A 5,914-nucleotide genomic window follows, 5' to 3' on the forward strand; every position below is an offset into this window, starting at 1 on the left:
GAAAAGAGAACTTGACAGTTTCATAATAATAGTAGGAGACTTCTACTCATCTCTCTTGGTAAAGGACAGGACATCTAGAAAGAAACTCAACAAAGACACAAAAGATCTAAAGACCAAAATCAACCAACTAGACCTCATAGACATACATAGAACACTCCACCCAACAGCAGCAAAGTATACATTCTTTTCCAATGCACATGGAACATTCTCCAGAATAGACAACATTTTAGGCCACAAAGCAACCCTCAATAAAATCCAAAACATCAAAGTAATACAAAGCATTCTTTCTGATCACAACACCATAAAAGTAGAAATCAACAACAGAAAGAGCAAGGAAAAAAAAATCAAATACATGGAAAGTGAATAAGAGGTTGCTTAAAAACAACTGGGTAATAGAAGAAATCAGAGAGGAAATAAAAAAGTTCCTAGAATCAAATAGAATGAAAACACATCATATCAAAACCTTTGGGACACATTAACGGCAGTGCTCAGAGGTCAATTTCTAGCAATAAACACACACATCAAAAAAGAAGAATGGGCCAAAATCAAAATGTTAGCCCTTCAACTCAAACAAATAGAAAGAGAGCAGCAAAAGACGCCCACAGCCACCAGAAGAAAGGAATAATAAGGATTAGAGCAGAAATAAATGAAACAGAGAACAGAAAAACAATAGAAAGAGTCAACAAGACCAAAAGTTGGTTCTTCGAAAAGATCAACAAAATTGACAAACCATTGGCCAAATTGACAAAAGAAAAACAGGAGAAGAAGCAAATAACCCAAAAAGGAAATGAGATGGGGGATATTACAACAGACTCAACTGAAACAAAAAGGATCATAAGAGAATACTATAAAAAATTGTACTCCAACAAATTTGAGAACCTAGAGGAAATGGGCAAATTTCTAGAAACATACCTACCTAAACTGACACAAACTGAGAGAGACAATCTGAACAGACCCATAACAAGAGAAGAGATTGAAGAGGTAATTAAAAAAACTCCCAACAACAACAACTAAAAAAAAACTCTTGCCCGGACAGCTTCACTGGGGAATTCTACCAAACATTTAGAGAATAGCTTACACCAGAACTACTTAAACTATTTCAGAGCATAGAAAAGGAAGGAATACTCCCAAATTCATTCTATGAAGCCAACGTACCCTAATACCAAAGCCAGGCAAAGACACCACAAAAAAAGAAAATTACAGACCAATATCTCTCATGAATATAGATGCAAAACTTCTTAACAAAATGCTAGCATCATATCAAAAAAATAATACACCACAACCAAGTGAAATTCATACCAGGTATGCAAGGATGGTTCAGTATTAGAAAATCAATCAACGTAATCCACCACATAAATAAAACAAAAGAATCACATGATTATCTCAATCGATGCAGAAAAGGCATTTGATAAAGTTCAACACCCCTTCCTGATAAAAGCTCCCGGAAAAATAGGAATAGAAGGGAAACTCCTCAACATAATAAAAGGCATCTATAAAAAACCAACAGCCAACATCATTCTCAATGGAGAGAGGCTGAAAGCATTCTCCCTAAGAACGGGAACAAGACCAGTATGCCCTTTATCACCACTCCCATTTAACATTGTGCTGGAAGTCCTAGCTAGAGCAATAAGGCAAGAAAAAGAAATAAAGTGCATCCAAATTGGAAAGGAAGAATTAAAACTATCCCTATTCACAGATGATATGATCCTATACATAGAGAACCCCAAAGATTCCACAAGAAAACTACTGGAACTAATAGAAAGATTCAGCAGAGTAGCAGGATACAAGATAAACATATAAAAATCAGTTGGACTCCTATACGCTAACAAAGAGAACTTCAAAAAGGAAATCAAGAAAACAATACCATTTATACTAGCCCCTAAAAAAATAAAATACTTAGGAATAAATCTACCCAGGGATGTAAAAGACCTATACAAAGAAAACTACAAAACGCTATTGCAAGAAACCAAAAGAGACCTACAAAAATGGAAAAACATAGCATACTAGTGGATAGGAAGACTGAACATTGTGAAAATGTCAATTCTACCCAAAGAAATCTACAGATATAATGCAACCCTGATCCAAATACCAACAGCATTCTGTAACGAGATGGAAAAACTAACATTATCTCTAACTTTATATGGAAAGGAAAGAGGCCCCAGATAAGTAAAGCATTATTGAAAAAGAAGACTAAAAGGAGGCCTCACACTACCTGACCTCAGAACCTACTATACAGAAACAGTGGTCAAAACAGCCTGGTACTTGTACAATGACAGACATATGGACCAATGGAACAGAACTGAGAACCCAGAAGTAAATCCATCCACATATGGTCACCTGATCTTTGACAAAGGCCCAAAGTCCATTAAGGGGAAAAGACAATCTCTTTAATAAATTGTGCTGGCAAAACTGAATGTCCATCTGTAAAAAAAAAAGAAGAAAGAAAGAAAGGAAGGAAGGAACAGGACCCATACTTCATACTATACACGAAAACTAATTCAAATGGATCAAAGACCTAAATATAAAATGTAAAACTATAAAGATCATGGAAGAAAAAATAGAGACAATGCTAGGGGACCTATACATGACACAAATTCCATACAAACCACAATTAACAATGCACAAACACCAGAAGATAAATTAGATAACTGAAAGCTCCTGAAAATTAAACACTCAGGCTCATCAAAAAACTTCACCAAAAGAGTAAAAGGAGAACATACACACTGGGAAAAAATTTTGACTATGACATATCCGACGAGGGTCTAATCTCAAAATCTATAGAATAATTCAACATCTCATCAATAAAAAGACAAATAACCCAATTTAAAAATGGGCAAACGATATGAATAGACACTTCACCAAAGAAGACATTCAAGGGGCTAACAGACACATAAGGAAATGCTCAAGATCAGTAGCCATTAGAGAAATGCAAATCAGAACTACATCGAGATACCATCTTATTCCGACATTACTGGCACTAGTAAAAAAAACAAAATAACAAATGTTGGAGAGGTTGTGGGGAGATTGGAACTCTTATGCACTGCTGGTGGGAATATAAAATGGTACAACCACTATGGAAAACGATATGGTGCCTCCTTGAAAAGCTAGAAATAGAAATACCATATGATCCAGCAATCCCACTCCTTGGAATATATCCTGGAGAAATAACAGCCGTCACACGAATAGAGATATGCACACCCATATTCATTGCAGCATTATTCACAATAGCAAAAAGATGGAAACAACCTATGTGCCCATCAACAGATGAATGGATAAACAAATTACGGTACATACACACAATGGAATACTACACAACAATAAAGAACAATGATAAATTGGAGAAATATCTCCTAACATGGGTGGATCTGGAGGGCATTATGCTGAGTGAAATAAGTCAATCACAAAAGGACAAATACTGTATGAGACCACTATTATAAAAACTCAAGAAAAGGTTTACACACAGAAAGAAACAACCTTTGATCATTATGAGGGAGGAGAGGGATGGGAAGGGAAAACCACTATCTAGATAGTAGATAAATGTTAACTTTGGTGAGGGGAAAGACAGTATACAATACAGGGGAAGTCAGCCCAACTGGACCAAGGCAAAATCATAGAAGCATCATAGACACATCCAAACACCTTGAGGGACTGAGTTTCTGGGCCTGAGGGCTGGGGACCATAGTCACAGAGGTCATCTAGGTCAACTGGCATAACGTAGTTCATAAAGAAAATGTTCTACATCCAACCCTGATGAGTAGCATCTAGGGTCTTAAAAGCTTGCGAGCGGCTTTTTCTCGGCAGGACTGCAGCAGGAGTAGCTGTGCTGCTGGTCTCTGAGCTATCCGGTGTCATCCTTGTGGTTGCGGCGATCCCCACACCCGCCGCTGCCATGACTGAGCAAATGACCCTTTGTGGCACCCTCAAAGGCCACAACGGATGGGTTACCCAGATAGCTGCTACCCCACAGTTCCTGGACAAGATACTGTCTGCCTCGCAAGATAAGACCATCATCATGTGGAAGCTGACCAAGGATGAGACCAACTATGGCATCCCCCAGCGTGCTCTGCGTGGTCACTCCCACTTTGTTAGTGACGTGGTTATCTCCTCTGATTGCCAGTTTGCCCTCTCGGGCTCCTGGGATGGAATACTGCGCCTCTGGGATCTCACAATGGGCACCACCACACGGCCACACGATTTGTAGGCCATACCAAAGATGTGCTGAGTGTGACCTTCTCTTCTGACAACCGGCAAATTGTCTCTGGCTCCTGAGATAAAACTGTCAAGCTGTGGAATCCTCTGGATGTCTGCAAGTACACTGTCCAGGATGAGAGCCACTCAGAGTGGGTGTCTTGAGTCCGCTTCTCACCCAACAGCAGCAACCCCATCATTGTCTCCTGTTGCTGGGACAAGTTAGTCAAGGTATGGAACCTGGCTAACTGCAAGCTGAAAACCAATCATGTTTGCCACACAGGCTACCTGAACACTGTGACTGTCTCTCTAGGTGAATCCCTCTGTGCTTCGAGAGACAAGGATGGCCAGGCCATGCTGTGGGACCTCAATGAAGGCAAGCACCTCTATACTCTAGATGGAGGGGACATCATCAATGCTCTGTGCTTTGGCCCCAGATGCTACTGGCTCTGTGCCACCATGGGCCCAGCATCAAGATCTGGGACTTGAGGGCAAGATCATCGCAGATGAACTGAAGCAAGAAGTTATCAACACCAGTAGCAAGGCCAAGCCGCCCCAGTGCACCTCTCTGGCCTGGTCTGCTGATAGCCAGACTCTCTTTGCTGGCTACACAGATTAGCTAGTGTGAGTGTGGCAGGTGACCATCAGCACTCGGTAGAAATTTATGGCAGAGCTTTAGAAATAAAAAACTGACATTCTGATTTTTTAAAAAAAAGCTTGCGAGCGGCCATCTAAGTTATATTTACTGGTCCCATCCCATCCAGAGCAGAGGACAATGAAGAAAACCAAAGACACGAGGGAAATATTAGTGCAAAGAACTAATGGACCACAAGTACAAAAGCCTCCACCAGCCTGAGCCCAGGCTTCCACCAGCTGCTTTGACAGGGCTCACAATAGAGGGCCCCAGACAGAGCAGGAGAAAAATGTAGAACAAAATTCAAATTAACACACACACACACACACAAAAAAAAAAGCCCAGATTTACTGGTCTGATGGTGACTGGAGGATCCCCTGAGACTATGGCCCCCAGGACACCCTGCTGACTCAGAACTGAAGCCACTCCAGAAGTTCACCCTTCAGCCAAAAATTAGACAAGTCTATAAAACAAACAATAACACATGTGAGGAATGTGCTTCTTAGTTCAATCATGTATACTAAGCCAAATGGGCAACATCTGCCCAAAAGCAATGATGAGAAGGCAGGAAGGGACAGGAAAAATGGACAGATAGAAGCGGGGAATTGGGGTGTGGAAGGGAAGAGTGTCGACACATAGCAGGGATTACAACCAATGTCACAAAACAATTTGTGTATAAATTGTTGAATGAGAAACTAATTTGCTCTGTAAACTTTTCACCTAAAACACACACAAACACACACACACAAAATATAAAAACACAGATGTGAAGGCTGCACAGGGTACTGTTATCTCTGAGTAGGCAGGGTGGGGAATAAAATGTGAGGAAGTCTACAATGGCACCTGGAGCATTTTATTTCTTAAAAATGTATTTTTTAAAAAGCATTTTTTTAATGGCAAAATGTTAAAGTAAATTAAGTCTACGTGAAAAAAGATTATATAAAACAAAAAATTCAGTTCTTCTATTGCAGTACCCATGTTTCAAGTGCTCAACAGCCACATGTGGTTAGTGGTTACCATGTTGACAGTGTAGATACAGAACGTCTCCATCATTGCAGAAAGTTCTATTGTACAGCGCTGCTTCATGTTTCT

At 40.1% G+C, this 5,914-nt stretch overlaps 1 pseudogene; it reads left to right on the forward strand.

The window, feature by feature from the left end:
- The first annotated feature begins 3,886 nt into the window (after positions 1-3,886).
- Positions 3,887-4,846, forward strand: LOC101345016 (receptor of activated protein C kinase 1 pseudogene; annotated as a pseudogene).
- The last annotated feature ends 1,068 nt before the right edge of the window (positions 4,847-5,914 follow it).

This window comes from Trichechus manatus, unplaced genomic scaffold (assembly GCF_000243295.1).
Source record: "Trichechus manatus latirostris isolate Lorelei unplaced genomic scaffold, TriManLat1.0 scaffold00016, whole genome shotgun sequence".
Taxonomy (NCBI): domain Eukaryota; kingdom Metazoa; phylum Chordata; class Mammalia; order Sirenia; family Trichechidae; genus Trichechus; species Trichechus manatus.